The sequence below is a fragment of the Trachinotus anak genome, unplaced genomic scaffold, assembly GCF_046630095.1.
Source record: "Trachinotus anak isolate AG129_WGS33_773 ecotype Australia unplaced genomic scaffold, CSIRO_AGI_Tana_v1 ptg000001l, whole genome shotgun sequence".
NCBI classification, from domain to species: Eukaryota; Metazoa; Chordata; class Actinopteri; order Carangiformes; family Carangidae; genus Trachinotus; species Trachinotus anak.
In genome coordinates this window covers 23,833,087-23,849,646 of record NW_027273852.1, presented here as the reverse complement: position 1 = coordinate 23,849,646, position 16,560 = coordinate 23,833,087, and positions in this window count along the sequence as shown.

The window sequence follows — 16,560 nt, the reverse complement described above, 5'->3', positions numbered from 1 at the left end:
AATTGGTTTGTATTTGTTCTGCTGCCATTATTATTCTTATAAACCTCATGTAATACATATTTTCTTAGCTCCAGTGAGTTTTCTGTCGTGTCTGCCCTTTTCCCCGCTCACTGAGCAGTGAGGCGACATGACAGAGAAGCAGAACGTGATTGGTTCTCTTGTGTGCATTCTAAGTGCTGATTAGCTCAGAAGTAGAGCCTTATAAAACCCAGTTAGAGTTTGACTTAAAAGATAGAACCTTTTTATACAACTTTAAGAATGAGTCAATTTTGGCAAAAATGTCAGAACCTCACAATTCCAGGAGAATGATTTGTAGACGATAGAACTAGAGTATGATCTGTTGGGAAACTGTCGTCGATTGTGAAATAAATGGTGTCAAATGCAGCTTTGTCCTGTGAGCTGGGGGATTCCATATTGTCGACTCTATGAAGCATTACATGTACTGCTGCAGGTTTTCTTTGAATGTCTGTATGTTTGTGCAAGTTCTGAGTGCTAGGTAGAGAAGGGGGAACAGAAGCAGAGGGGGGATGCTGATGAAGAGGAAGAAGTGAGCATTGGAGTTACAGAATTCCCAATAATGGCCATGTAGGATTAGTTTAGCCTACCAGATCCAGCTTGCAGTGTCTAGTTGTATAGGAGCTGTGGAGACATGCTGTGGAGCCTTGCTTAATGTCACGGTCACTGGAGCCGACAAAGGAGAACCCAGAAGCACGACAAAGAGACAGGCGAGTAGCAGGGGATGATCACTTTACTAGTTCCAGAAAACAGGCAGAGTCAAAACCAGGAGATCAGATTTAGGCAAACAAATCCGACAGGGAGCAGGCAGGTAATCGTAATCCGAGAAAACAGGCAAAACTGGGTCAGAACAGGAGGGCAGTACTAAGAAAACGCTGGAAAGCTTGGCAACAAAGAACACAAGACAATCTGGCAGGGAACAAATGAAAATGGACTGGTATATATACACAGAGGGACTAATGAGCAAATGGACTGCAGGTGAGGAGGAGATGGGCGGGGAAAACCAGGTGAGGGAAATGAGTAGATTGTAAGGCCGGGACGGAAGGCAGGGTCTGAAATGACAGGAGAGTTAGTGACATGGAACCAAAATAAAAACAAACTAAAGAGTTAGTGTAACTATGTTACACTTAATACCTTACATCAAAAACCTGTTAGTTTTCTTTTTTTACCTAGTTTTGCCCCATTGGACTTTTATCAAAAGCTTTGGATTGAAAGGGACCCAGATACAATATTGTCATATTGTTAGACGTGTATTGAGCTGTGTTTTGTTGCACTTTTTCATTTGTAGTCGGATTAGGTGAATAAGGTTTGATGACTCCTGTCATTTTGTTTGCTTAATGCATTATTCAGACTCCCTGAATGTCTGTGGTATTGTGAATTACATAAAAGGAATATTAGAAATAAAGATGAAAAATATCTGGTGGCCAGGCATTTCCATGAAGGAAAAGAAATGGTTTCTCCCATTGGAAGAAGTGGTGGTAGGGTAGGTATTTACTCCAGAGGGAAGCGTTTTGGATTCACATATTGCACACAGAGCCGGTTAGGGTTGAATGATTAATTGGTATTGAGTTGTTTTTAATAAGCTGATATCTTTTTTTTTTTAGAACCTGGTATCTTTTACAGGGAGCCTCATTACACCAGTGCTCATTTAGTATATTATATAAAAAAAATCATTTCATCCATCATTGTATATAAGGTTCCTACTGGGTTCTCTTATATTATATGTCTTGAAATTAGGCATTAGTATCATGAGTTTTTAATGTTTTGTAATGTTTGATATATAACCTCTCTAAATAATCTCTAAATAATTATTTACTGATGGTCTGACTCTCACATATAGTTCTTTTTGTAATGTTTAAACTTAGAATCTTATGCAAGCCATTTGTCCTCGCTAAATTCAGTTCAATCAGGAGAGATGAGTGAATGAAGTGAAAGTAAATATTTTAATTAGACAAGATATGTGATGAATAGTGCTAAAATTATAGACTTTGGCACTTGGTCTCATGGGGGAGATGTTTAGGGTTAGGATGAGTGGCAGCAAAATACATGTACGTTTATGTATATAATCCCCCTGAGACCAGACACTGGAGGGGGTGGCAACTGACTATCCTTCTGATGCCGATGATGGCCCGAAGAACCTCTGATGCTGAAGATGGCTGAGAATGCTCTGAAACTGATAAGGTTGAAGATCTCTCGACAATGGGATGGCTGAGAGACCACTGACGTAGAGATGCCGAAGAACCCTCTGATGCCGAGAAGACTGAAGATACCTCTGAGACGGATTATGGCTAATGAACTCTGGAACCAGGAGGATAGTGGAGAGGAGGAGGGGTGCACGTCAGCGGAGCAGGAAACTAAAACTGAGAAGGAACATCTTTAAAAAGGGAGCGCCAACAGATGATAGGCTAACGAGAAATTGTGTCGCCCTGCTATTGGTTAGTTGTGAACAGCTGTCTGAACAGCTGATAGGACAATGACAGCCACGGGCTGGAAGAATGAGGGAAAAATTAGTCAATACATGAGATGTGCCTTAACTAGGATTATATACAGCATATGCATGCAAGAGGATAGGTCTTCCTGACTGAATTTATGCTAGAGTTTCATATCCTTTAAATGCACTGGAATAGTGTTTATTGATGGTAATAATATTGAAGCAAATCTTATCATATTGAAATTTTCTGCCTCCACCCCTTGTGTGCTGTATGTCCCTAATGTGGACAAGTCGTAATTCTGAAGTCTTTATACACTGCATAGTTTTGAGCCCAATGCATACATTTTGTATTTAGGCATGGTGTTCTCTAGGATTATCTTTTCTACAACCCCGTTTCCAAAAAAGTTGGGACACTGTAAAATGTAAATTTAAACAGAATGTGATGATTTGCAAATCATGTAAACCCATATTTAACTGAAAATAGAACAGACAGCTTATCAAATGTTCAAATGCTGAAATTTTATTGTTAAAGTTATTGAAATATGCAAGGCCTTCTCTGAAAAGAGGTTGGCTGGATGGCAGCATATGTTGCTCAAAAACCTGTATATATCTTTCAGCATTAATGGAGCCTTCCCAGATGTGCGAGCTACCCAAGCCATGGGCACTAATGCACCCCCATACCATCACAGATGCTGGCTTTTGCACTGATAACAAGCTGGAAGGTCCCTCTCCTCTGTAGCCCAGAGGATGCAGTGTCCATGATTTCCGAAAACAATAAGAAATTTTAATTCGTCAGACCACAGGACAGTTTTCCATTTCACCTCAGACCATTCTAAATGAGCTCGAGCTCAGAGAAGTTGGCGGCGTTTCTGGATCAGGTTTAGATATGGTTTCTTCTATGCATGATAGAGTTTCAACCTGCATTTGTGGAGAAGAACTGTGTTCAGAGACAATGGTTTTCAGAAGTGTTCCCGAGCCCATGCAGTGATTTCTACCATAGAATTGTGTATTTTTAATGCAGTTCCGCTGGGGACTCAAAGATCACGACCATCCATGACTGGTTTTCAGACTTGTCTCTTGGACACAGAGATTTCTCTGGATTCTCTGAGGCTGAAATTCCCAAATTCTTTGCAATTATTCTTAAATTGTTGCACTTTTTGCCCATGGAGTCTTTCACAGAGTGGCGAACCTGTTCCCAACTTCACTGCACAGAGACTCTGCCTCTCTGAGAGGCTCTTTATGTACCCAGTCATCTACTGACCTGGGTATTTCACAACCTAATTAGTTGTGAAATATTCAACCAGGTTTTTTTTGGTTTTTTTTCATTACACAACTTTTCCAGTCTTTTGTTGCCCCTGTCCCAACTTTTTTGAAATGTGCTGCTGGCATCAAATTCAAATTGAGCAAATATTTTCATTAAACAATAGAATTTCAGCATTTCAACATTTGATATGTTATCTTTGTTCTATTTTCACTTAAATATGGGTTTACATGGTTTGCAAATCATTGCATTCTGTCTTTATTTGCATTTTACACAGTGTCCCAATTTATTTGGAAACAGGGTTGTAAATATTCAGCCCCCTTTACAGTTGTCATAAAGAAGGTAATTAGCTATAGAGACCAAAACCATTTTTGTTGTAAACATGTTTATTCCTGCTGTAAAGTTGGACATTTTAACATGGGAGTCTATGGGGATTGACTCTGCCTTTGAAGTCTCAAGCAGCCATTCGGAGAAGTACAGTTTTTGGCATTTCAGTGTTGGCTTAATTTTCAGCCTTGAACGTGACTGCTTGTTTCTGTAAATGTTGAAAGAAAAGGTTATTTTGATAACCAATTGCATGTCTTTTGCATTTTTTTGGATGAATGAGATTGATGACATATGTTGGGATCTCAAGTCATGAGTTCTGAGAAGAACAATAGAGAGGCCCGCGTGCTTCTCCTGAAGCCTGACTCGAGCCATTCCTCGTGGGGAGAACAAAGGAGTGAACTACATTTCCCTCCAGGCTATGGGCCAAAACCACCCCCACAATTCACACCTATGTGTAAAATTGGAGTTTGAAAGAAAACTCCGCAACAGCATTGGCCGCGGCCAGGCATTCCCAGCAGGGATCCCCGGTGACGTCACTCAGGTAATAAAAGCTGTGCTGTGACGCTCCTCCTGCGCTTAATTCCCGTGCACCAGTTACAGTAGAGAGCTACTCCAGCTCTCTCCGCGACTTGGCTGCTGAAAGGGAGCAATCTGCAAACATCTGACCTTTTTCCAGAACTTCTTCAAGCCCAGGTCACAGTCTTCAACTCGCGGGCTGAGCGCACAGACTGCTGTGTTTCTCTTCTTTTCGGATCCGACGTAGATCGCTGTGCGATCAGCTGATTTCACGTCCTGTGAGGACGAGCGCCGACTTTGTTAAAGACAAACAAAGTTCATCATCCCTCATCTGTGATCTTCCCGCTGCCGCCGAGGAACTCATCACTGTCATCGCCAGGAGAGCGAGACATGACCCGCCGAGCTCCCAGCCAAGGACCGAGCTGTGGAGACCCAGAGTGGACTTTCTTTTCTAACTCCAAAGGATCGGAGCAACTCACAGTAAGAGGCTGATGTCTGGGCAGAGACACAATTAGTGTAGTGTGTTGTATTGTTGCTATCTGACTTATAAGTGCTGCATATCCTGTTGTTTAGATCGTTCACTGTGATCAGCTTAATAAGCCAAATATCACTAGTTAAAGGACCAATATCCGACCAGACTAACTCGGTTCTCTGGCTCCGTTATTGTGTAGTGATATTGTGGTGATTATTAACTGTGGTGACGATCTCTTGTGGACTCTTTCCTCTCTTCACCTCTATTGTCCCCCTTTCCTCCCAATCACGCACCTCATCCACATCTCTCTCACATTCAGGCCCTAGAGTGTGATCGTGTCATACACGTAAGGCTCAAGGCCCCTCCCTTTGTTCTCGTGTTCACGCCATTCACGCTCTAGCAAGTACCTCACTCTGCCGCCATCTTGGTTCCTACTGACACGTCACTCACGTGACCTCGTCACATCCTCTCTCTCTCTCTCTCACACACACACACACACACACACACACACACACACACGGTTGTACATATGTGTTTTGCCTGTAATCATCTAGTTAGTAACCAATGTTTGTTTTAGTTATAGTTGAATTATAATCGGTTTAATATTAAGTGATGTTATGTTGAATAATCATTACTCTTATTAATAAATCCTGTTATAATTTAACTAGTCGTTGTCGGTGATTATTGTGACTATATTTGTGATAACAGCTGGATTCACAACAGTCAGTGCTCGAATTTATCCTTCAATTAACCTTCTGAGACTCTATTTTGAGCCATCAATTTGGTCATTGGTCCCTGGTGACAGGGTGGTGCCCCGAGGTTACTACTTGTAGTAAACATTTATATATATATTGGTGATTATCACTGATAATCATTAATATGATAAGCCAATAACCAAATTGCTCCTACCTGTGCCCCAACACATACCATTTGTGTATTCCAGTTTCACTAATACTAAGTTTTTTCTGCTTATGTCTTAAAATCAATACTTTGGGTCTGTCTGAATTGGATTTTGACATCTGTCTAACCTTGCTATGACATCATCCAAGTCTCTCAGTATGTTGATTTTTCATTTTCAACTCAAATGTGATGCTGTTAAAAGTTTGTTATGCAAACAAAATCAGCATTAATTACAGCCTCTGTACATTGCTGCATTCATCTTTCCCTCGACCCTGACTAGTCTCCCAGTTCCTGCTGCCGAAAAACATCCCCACAGCATGATGCTGCCACCACCGTGCTTCACTGTAGGGATGGTATTGGCCAGGTGATGAGCGGTGTCTGGTTTCCTCCAGACATGACGCTTGGCATTCAGGCCAAAGAGTTCAATCTTTGTTTCATCAGACCAGAGAATTTTGTTTATCATGGTCTGAGAGTCCTTCAAGTGCCTTTTGGCGAACTCCAGGTGGGCTGTTACGTGCCTTTTACTGAGGAGTGGCTTCTGTCTGGCCACTCTACCATACAGGCCTGATTGGTGGAGTGCTGCAGAAATGGTTGTCCTTCTGGAAGGTCCTCCTCTCTCCATTGTCAGAGTGATCATCGGGTTCTTGGTCACCTCCCTGACTAAGGCCCTTCTGCCCCGATCGCTCAGGTTGGCCAGGCGGCCAGCTCTAGTCCTGGTGGTTCCAAACTTCTTCCATTTACAGATGATGGAGGCTACTGTGCTCATTGGGGCCTTCAATGCTGCAGGAATTTTTCTGTACCCTTCCCCAGGTCTGTGCCTCGATACAATCCTGTCTCGGAGGTCTACAGACAATTCCTGGGACTTCACGGCTTGGTTTGTGCTCTGACATGCACTGTCAACTATGGGACCTTATATAGACAGGTGTGTGCCTTTCCAAATCATGTCCAATATGATCAGTGGAAACAGGATGCACCTGAGCTCAATTTTGAGTGTCATGGCAAAGGCTGTGAATGCTTATGTACATTTTTTTGTTGTTCATTTTTAATATATTTGCAAAAATTTCAAGCAAACTTTTTTCACTTTGTCATTATGGGGTATTGTGTGTAGAATTTTGAGGTAATAAATCCATTTTGGAATAAGGCTGTAACATAACAAAATGTGGAAAAAGTGAAGCGCTGTGAATACTTTCCGGATGCACTGTAATACCAGACGACCAGAGTAATCGCTCCTTCACCAGACCAGAGTTTTTTGAGTGATTCAAGTTTGAGAGTGAACCTTTCTCATACCACCCCAGAACTTGCTGTGGTGTTGTAGAAACAACTGGCAAGGGGGCAGAAAGATTCCTGATCAAATCACTGGACGGCAAGGTTGTCATTCCCCTCCCACCTCTTATTGAGTGTCATAGGATCCTGAACAATTGAGCAGAGATTCCAACACCGAATGCAGTTCAACACCAGCCTCATCTACATCACCTGGCTAAGCACATCCCAGAGCTGGACCCAGAGGCAAAAATACTCATGCTACTGGATAGAGATGTCCTTAGAGCACACAAGGTTGGGTAGTAGGTCAACGCCCAACGTCTGGACCTAGGTTGGGTAGTAATAAGAGAAGTATGCTTGGGTAATGTACACAAACCAACAATCAAAGTGTTCAAGACCCATGTACTGGACAATGGTTGCCACTCAATTTTTCAACCCTGCACAAGCTTCATGAACACTAAGGAGATGCAGCAAGGCTTCAACAGTCCTATTAACCCAACTGAGAGGACACTGAGGAAGACAGTGTTCAACCGAACTGAGCACGACAACAAACCTGCTCCATCAGTGGAAGATACTGGACACATATGTCTACTGGGATGACCCTAACCATTGGGTTGCACCACTACCATTCAAGGAACCATGCCGGCCTTTGCTAAACAATAAAGAGCAGGTAGTCAACTAGTTCAGAAAACCTGAGATGCAGAAGCAGTATGTGGAATTCATGGAAAATATTCTGGCCAATGGACATGCTGAGGTAAATGCTGGAAGAGGATGAGGAGTGCTGGTTTCTTCCAACATTTGGGGTCTACTACCCACAAAAACCCTATCAGCTCTGGATAGTTTTTTTATTCCAGCGCCAAGCGCTCTGATGTCTCTCTCAACGAAATGCTTCTCACTGGCCCCGATCTCAATAACATCCTCCTTTGTGTTCTGCTACATTTCTAGAAGGAGAAAGTTACAGTATTGGTGGACATCCAACAGGTGATTTATTGTTTCTTGGTGCAGTAAGACTGCTTTCACCAACTTCCTCTGTTTTTTATGGCACAAGGACAACGACATCAGTAAGGAAGTTATTGAGTATTGGCAGAAGGTCCACATCTTTGGAAATGGGTCATCACCTGCCGTGGCCACCTATTGTCTGCAGAGGGCCATCAGAGAGGGTGCACAGGAGCATGGTAGTGATGCTGTCAAGTTTGTGGAAAAGCATTTTTATGGGGATGATGGCTTGGTGTCAGTACCATCCGAATCAAACATCCGGCTACACAAGTTTGTGTCAAACTGTAAGTCAGTCATGGAAGCCTTCCCACCTGAGGACTGTGCTCGAGTAATCAAGGACTTAGATTTGAGTGGCGAGACTGTACCCACACAACAGAGTTAATGCCTTCTCTGGGAGATCACAACCAACACATTCACTTACTCTGTGTCGAGGAAAAAAAAAACATCCACTCATCGTGGTGTCCTCTCCACTGTCATCAGTGTGTTTGATCACCTAGGTCTGCTGGCACCCGTCATGGTCCAGGGAAGAGCCCTCCTCAGGGAACACACCTCAGAAAAGTCTGACTGGGCCACACCCCTCTTGGAGGACAAACTAAGCAGATGGGAAGACGGGAGAGAGTCGCTCCAAGACCTAAAATAACTTCATGTTCCATGCTGTTACACAACCACCTCACTCTCCAAAGCAGTGTGCAGGGAATTGTGTTTGTTCTCAGACGCCTCAACTGAAGCCATTGGTGCTGTGGTGTATCTGAAAGCAGTTCAGGAAGATGGACACTCAGAGGTACGATTCGCTATGGGCAACGTAAAGTTAGCACCCCTATCTGAGCCTACTACTCCAAGAGTTGAGCTGTGTGCTGCTGTCTTAGCAGTGGAGATGGCAGATCTAATCCACTAGCTAGACCTAGAGATGGATGCCATAGAGTTCTATACAGACAGCAAAGTAGTGCTCGGCTACATTTCAAATGAGACCAAATGGTTCTACAACTATGTCAATAATCATGTTCAAACACTTCCTTGAAGCCTGAACAGTGGTATTATGTATATACAGAGGAAAATCCTGCAGACCATGCACCAAGATCCTTACATGTCCCTCCAAAAACCTGAGCCAGAGTTGGCCTACTGTTTGAACAACGGGGCCACGACCCCCCACAATTCAAACTCTGAATCGGAGTTTGAATGTAAACTCAGCATCGGCATTGGCCGAGGCCAGGCACTCTCAGCAAGGATCCTCGGCAACGTCACCCAGGTGATAAAAGCGGAACCGCGACCCTCCTCCACTGCTTCTTCCTGTGCACCAGTTACGGCAGAGAGCTACTCCAAGCTCTCTCTCTACGACTTGGCTGCTGAATGGGAGCAATCTCCAAACGTTTGACCTTTTTCCACCACTTCTCAAAGCCTAGGTCACAGTCTTCAACTCGCGGGCCGAGTGCATAGACTGCTGTTGTTTGTTTCCTTTTCCGTTTTTTTCATTTTTTGGATCCGATGTAGTTCGCTGTGTTATCAGCTGATCTTAGGTTCTGTGAGGAGGAGCGCGCCGACTTTGTTAAAAACAGAACAAAGTACACCGTCTCTCATCTGTGATCTTCCCGCTGCCACTGAGGAACTCATCACATCGTCATCGCCAGGAGAGCAAGACATGAACAGCCAAGCTCCCAGCCACGCTGTGGATTATCAAAGCGGACTTTCTTCTTCTAACTCCGAAGGATCAGAGCAACTCAAAGTAAGAGGCTTATGTCAGGGCAGAGACACAATGTTGTATTTTGTAATTTGACTTTTAAGTGTTGCATATCTTGTTGTTTTTGATCGTCCACCGTGATCGGATTAATAGGCCAAATATCACTCGTTAAAGGACCAATATCCAACTAGACGAATGGTTTGCTGGCTCTGTTATTGTGTAGTGATATTGTGATTATTAACTGTGGTGACAATCTCTTGTGGACTCTTTCCTCTCTTCACCTCTATTCCTTCTTTTCTCCCAATCACACACCTCATCTACCTACACATCTCATTCACATTAAAGCTGCCCTACGGTGTGATCTCATGATAACACGTAAAGCTCAAGGGTCCCTCCAATTGTTCTCGTTGTTCACGCCATTCACATCCTGCTGCCAGCCGGCATCTTGGTTCTAGCGAGTACGTCAATCACGTCACGCTGCCGCCATCTTGGCTCCTTCTGATACGTCACTCATGTGACTACGCCGCCATCTTCTCTCTCTGTGTTTTGCCTGTGATCATCTAGTTAGTAACCAATGTTTGTTTTAGTTGTTGTTGAGTTATAATAGTGTTTAATATCAAGTAATGTTATTTTGAATAATTATTACTCTTATTAATAAATCCTGTTATAATTTAACTCGTCATTGTCTGTGATCATTGTGGGTATATTTGTAATAACAGCTGGATTAAGAACATCTTTAATCTTCATTTAACTTTTTGAGCTATCAATTGGGTCATTGGTCCCTGGTGACAGGGTGGTGCCCCGAGGTTACTAGTTGTAGTAAACATATATGTATGTTGGTGATTATCACAGATAATCATTAATATTATAAGCCAATAACCAAATTGTCCCTACCTGTGCACAACACAGGTAAGTGGAGTTGCATTCCTCATGCACATTGCAAGATTCCACAAACATTCAAACCAAAACGGCAAATGTAAAGGTTGGCACCGATGTGACTTACCTCGAACTCTGGATGAAATGGCCCAAGCAAGGGATGTTTTGCTTTTGCAAAAGAACTGTCAGCCGTCCAAGCCAACAAAGCAATATCCAAAAACAGCCCCTTGCAGAAACTCATGTACGATCGTGGTATAGGCTCTATATTTTCAAAATTTTTTCATTTCGTATCCCCCCTGGTAAAGAAAGGTTTTGCGATAGCTAAACCTCATCTCAAATCGGCCGCTAGCAACATTGCTTCGGACGTGTTCACCCGCGCGGTGGGAAAATTTGTCAACGGTGACCAGAAACAAGAGGGATCGGGGCGAATTATGGTCCTGGCTCGTAGACAGAGGAGACGACCTCCGGGAGAACGCCTCTCAATATTTTAATTCTGATTGAAAGTCTCTTAAAAAACTCTTAAAAATCATGGCTCTGTTACACCAGAAATCCCCAGAGTGCACCCTCGCTGAGCTGGATTTATTTACAGCATCTATGACGCAGCTTTCTATTGAAGATAAAATATACACTGAAATTTCCCCAGTGTGGGCTATCACAGACGGTGGTCCTTTAGAATTTTTTATCCCTGGAGACGGCGAAAAGTATCTGAACAGCATTTTGCTGCATCTCCGTGTGAAAATCACCAACGCGGACGGTACAAATTTGGCCAATGATGCGGCAGTGGGTCTCATCAATTACCCTCTGAATAAAATTTTTGACCAATGTGACATTATTTTGGGGGATAGATTGATCTCACAATCAAGTGCCACACACCCCTACCGTGTCATGATTGAGACCCTACTCAACTTTTCAGGAGATACCCTCGCCAGTCAGTTCTCCGCCGGTCTTTTTTACAAAGATACCCCCGGGGCCATGGACTCTATAGTGACCGTCAGCGGTCCCAATAGAGGGTTAAACACAAGAGCCAATTTCACAAACACTTCAGGAGAACTACACCTGTTTGGTCCTCTTTTGTTGAACTCTGTTGACCTGAGAATTAAACTGACCCGTACCAACTATGCTTTCTGTCTATGGTGCACCACAAAGCTTTCGCTGGGAGAAGAGACCTGTCACCCTTCGATTTTATTCACAACGATGTAGAATATCTGGCTCTCTGTCAGGATGGTAAACAGATTCCCGCTAAGGCTTTTCAACCTCAGTTTAACAACGGACAGTCCGTTAGAGAGTTTTACAACATGTTCCTGGCTACAGGGAGATTTACCCCTGAGTATCGACCGAGAGGAATTTAACAACGGATACTCTCGGTTTGTGTTTAATCTCAACCCGGCTGATGACAGCGATGCCTTATCTCCCGTCTCCAGTGGTAATTTAAGACTAGAGATGAGATTCAGAGCACCCTTACCACAAACCACTACCCTTATCATCTATGCCTGTTATGATTCAATTCTGGAGATCAACTCAAAAAGACAGGTGCTTGTGGTATTATTACTAATTTGAAATTTAAAAAAAAAAAAGGATAATCTTCAACTAGAGAATATTTTGAATTGTTTGCTGGGAGATGTATTTTGCGGCGTCTGGGCTTGTGACCTATTACCCTCGCTGAATCCATCCCTTAGGACACCAGCCTACTTCATAGTCAACACACACCTGGCTCACATGCCAGGGGAACACTGGTTAGCTTTAACCCTAGAAAAGGGAGGCAAAGCCACCTTTTTGACCTTTTTGATTTCCGCCAGACTTTGATCACTACTCCTCAAGCATCTTACAGTTTTTGGAAAACCGTTCTCAAAACATCAAGTACCACAGCCGTCAACTGCAACACCCCCTGTCAACCGTCTGCAGACAACACTGCATCTATGATCTCTGTTATCTTACCACCAAGTACTGTCTTTGTACAGCTCCAATGTGATAAAAAAATGATCGTATGGTGTACGACTTTGTGAGAAAACACCGTCTCAAAAATAAAATCAACGTTGTGCCGAAACAGTGGAACTTTGAACAGTGGAAGTTTAAAGACTGTTACGGAGAAATGTTATCTTATATGAAACTTTTATAGTTTGAACCGATACTTAATTGAAGTCGTCTCACCCATCAGTGTCGATGTAAAGAACCCTCTCTTTCAACTTTTCGAGATAACTCTACAGTTTTAGACACACATGTGCTGTGGTGAATGCCGCAACAAATATATTGCTCTGTTTACCTGGGGGTTGAATGCATCGGTCGCTGTATCTCCACCTAATTAAGGCTCTCTCGCTGTTTAGAATGTTGAAGTATTCAACCTTGTGTTTGCCTGAAAAAAGGTAGGAGAAAAACTCTTCAGATTCTGAGACAATGTTGTTATGGAGTAGGTTGTCTCTCTGCGCAAACTTCCCCCAGAGACCGTTGAGACACAATTTAGCCACTTGTCTCTTGACAGGATTCGCTTCAATTTTGTCCGAGTCTAACAGACTACCCTGATTTGAATGATAGTCCCTGATGTATTTTTCCAACCTTCTTGCCTGTTTCATCATGCACTCCCTTACGGAGGCGTTCTACACCACTGAAGCTACCCGGGTGTGCTGGGTTGTAATAAACTTTTTTCATGAAGCGTATCTCAGACATGTTGAGACCAGAATGAGAGAAAAAGATCATGCGTCGGGTATTTGATACTTTTTTTATTATTAGAATTCAACATAGATACAACAGTGTGAAAAATGATATGAATAATAGAAAAACATTTTGTTGACAAAAAAAGAATCAAAAACTTCATCTAACATTTTATCAAATCTTAGCACGACTACAATCATAGGTGAAACAATCTGTTGTCAAAAAAAGAAAAAACTACTTATTACTACTAAAACATATCATGAATAGAGTTTGTGCTAACAGAGAATAATCTAGAGTACGCTGCATATCAGCGTGCAGTTTTTGGAGTTCATCCATAATGTTTACAGGGTGGTTGTTTTGCAGAAGTTTGCTGGTAACATCGACAAACATGGTGTAAAAAGCGAGTATGCGCCAGGGTCTAACGATGCCACTCGTCAGTCCTTATAAAATTTTTTCAAAGCTCTCTGACAAAGTAGATTCAACCCCGGACGCAACCTGGTGCACCGATACATTCCAAGGTGGACTTTTTCCATCAAGTTCTCCAGTCTCTCAACGTCTGCATTTCGGATAAAAGTGTTGTTTTTATGTTGTGAAACTCTGTTCTCAACAGCCATTCTCAAAAGCTCTATCAACTGAGAGATGACGATGCATCTATTGAAGTGGTTCATAATCTGAGTCGCGATTTTTCTACAGAAATTCGTCATTTCCTGCCGTTTAACGTTCCAGCCACAGATCACACAGTTTGTCAAGTTGTTCTTTTTTGGTCCTGCTGTCTCCGACCTCTCAATCCATCACCTCGGTGATTGCGTTGTAGATGAGGCTGGTTGATTTCAGCTCGTGTAAAAGACTCTCCACCGTATTTCTGATCCTTGCAGGATCCGCCCCGATGTTTTGCACGGATAGGAAGTGTTGAATGGCTGGAATAAGCTTGGGGGTGTAGAGCCTTTTCATCAACCAGAAAAAGTTTTCCTGGTAGAAGCCTTCCACAACCACATTCACGCATTGGTGCTGTCTCTGGCTGGGATGATCAATGTGACACCCCTCGCACATCTCATTTTGGTACCGGTCCAGAGTTTTGCTCAGCAGGTGGAGCACGGCTAGTTTTACACCGTTAAAGAAAGTGTTATTTATCCACCCGTCAGGATGGTCCTGATCACCTTGTTCAGCAGCCTGAGTTGGCAAATCATCACAATATGGACGCCCACAGTCAAATTCAAGGAAGGGGTCCAGCAGATCCGTAGGATCTTCAGGGATCGGCTCCAGAGTATGGTGGGGAGGAGCACTGAATGGTGGAGGTGAAGCAGGAGGATTGTGTGCAGAGTGAAGTGATTGTATCACTGATCTCCTCCAACTTTTCGCTCCAAACTTCAGCCGGTAAAACCAACAAAGTCCGGAAAACACCGTATTCGGAATTGAAAAGATCCAAGACAAAATACCATTTAGCTTCTTGCCCACAGGCTCCATCTTTCTTTGACTCTTCTTTATTCTCTAACCGGTAACTGATGTGGAAGAACCAACGACCCGAACTTGAGGTTTTTGACAGCCAAATAGCCGCAAACGATTTTTGCATAGAAAGCTGGTTGGTACTGGGAAACGTCCCGAATGGTGATTGATTTGTTCCTCTTCTACCACCTCCCTGATACTCCTTGGATTGATCAACTTTAACACACCCCAATCGTTGGACGATAATGTGGCTAGACCCAGCAGGTCCCACGGTGTGTCACCTTCACTTTGCTGATAGAGACATAGTTCCCCGGTCTGGTAGGGTTCTAAAGACCATTCCTCATGCAGATGCAGGGTGAGCGGAAGAGGTTTTTGGGTCCTGCACAAAAACATCATACTTTTTCTGGAACCATCTAGCCTGACTCTTGTGCGCCGACGCTGTGCGATCGACCGACACCTACCACCTACACGTGTCTGTAGAATTACACACACGTGCAAGCATGGGGGAAAAAAAAGGGGTTGGGTGCACGTGTGGGAAAAAAGGGGGGTGGGTGCATGCGTGGGAAAAAAGGGGCATAGACCTGTCAAAAGTTTGATGAGAAGTGCTTACTTCCTTCTCTTACATATGAAGTAATTCTGGTGCACACGCAAAAAATCTTCCCGTTATCAGTCAACCCAGAATCTGCCCAGATGTGGAAATACATGGGCCAGATTCAGACCAAGGACCCAGGCAATATATTAGGCCAGAAGTTTCATTTGTCTCTCTGGGAGTTGTGTCCAACCAATACAATCGTTAGAATGAATCCCATAGATCTGTTCTGTGGGCGGAACTGAACTGATGGCCTATGCAGGTGCCAATTTACAAGGAATATGGATCATCCAGACGCCTTCTCCAACTATTTTAATGGTAGAAGATAAAGTTGAATTAGTGAATCAGTAAATGATGATGGAAGAAAGTCTAGACTTTCTGGATCCACTGATCCTCCCCTGAAAGGCATCCTCATCCTCAGTAACACCATTAACACTAGTGATATTATGTGATCCCATGGCTTACTTAAGTTTGTGCTCAGTCATAGTGTAAAGATATTGTATTACTCTTTCCCATTTATTCATTAACGATTGCATAAATACTGAGTAATGTTACAGCTAAACTCTCTATGAGCAGTTTTATTTTTTTACATGCCACTTCTATTTACATGTTAATGTTGTTTTTGGCTGCTGTGAATAATTAATATGAAAGAAATAAAAACAAAAACACAATTCAGGAAACATTACATTTTTTGCTATATAATGGCTTTTGCTGCAATAATTGCAGTAGAACAACAATTATTAAGACACATGATTTCATCCTACCAACATAATATAACCAACATGATATGCCATTACTGTTGTAAATGTTCATATCATTTGTGTTTTCCCTATTTATCTATTAACACACACCTATTTTTTTCTGTATTTCCAACATGATGGTCTCAATGCTGATTAAAATAAAATCAGAGTACATTTAAAGTAACAATGAAAATAATAATATGATGATAATAAAAATGATAATATTTCCAAATTTTAATCAAATTATTATTATTTTTTTAATTTTATGCAGGCATTATTTACAGATTTTTTTTCATGTTCTGGACAATTCACGATTTTAAATTGATTTTATTCTGCCCACATGAACTCAAGAGAAAACATTGCTCCCATTCAACCGGATGCTTTTGTCTCAGGTGTTGGAATAGGTTTGTTGT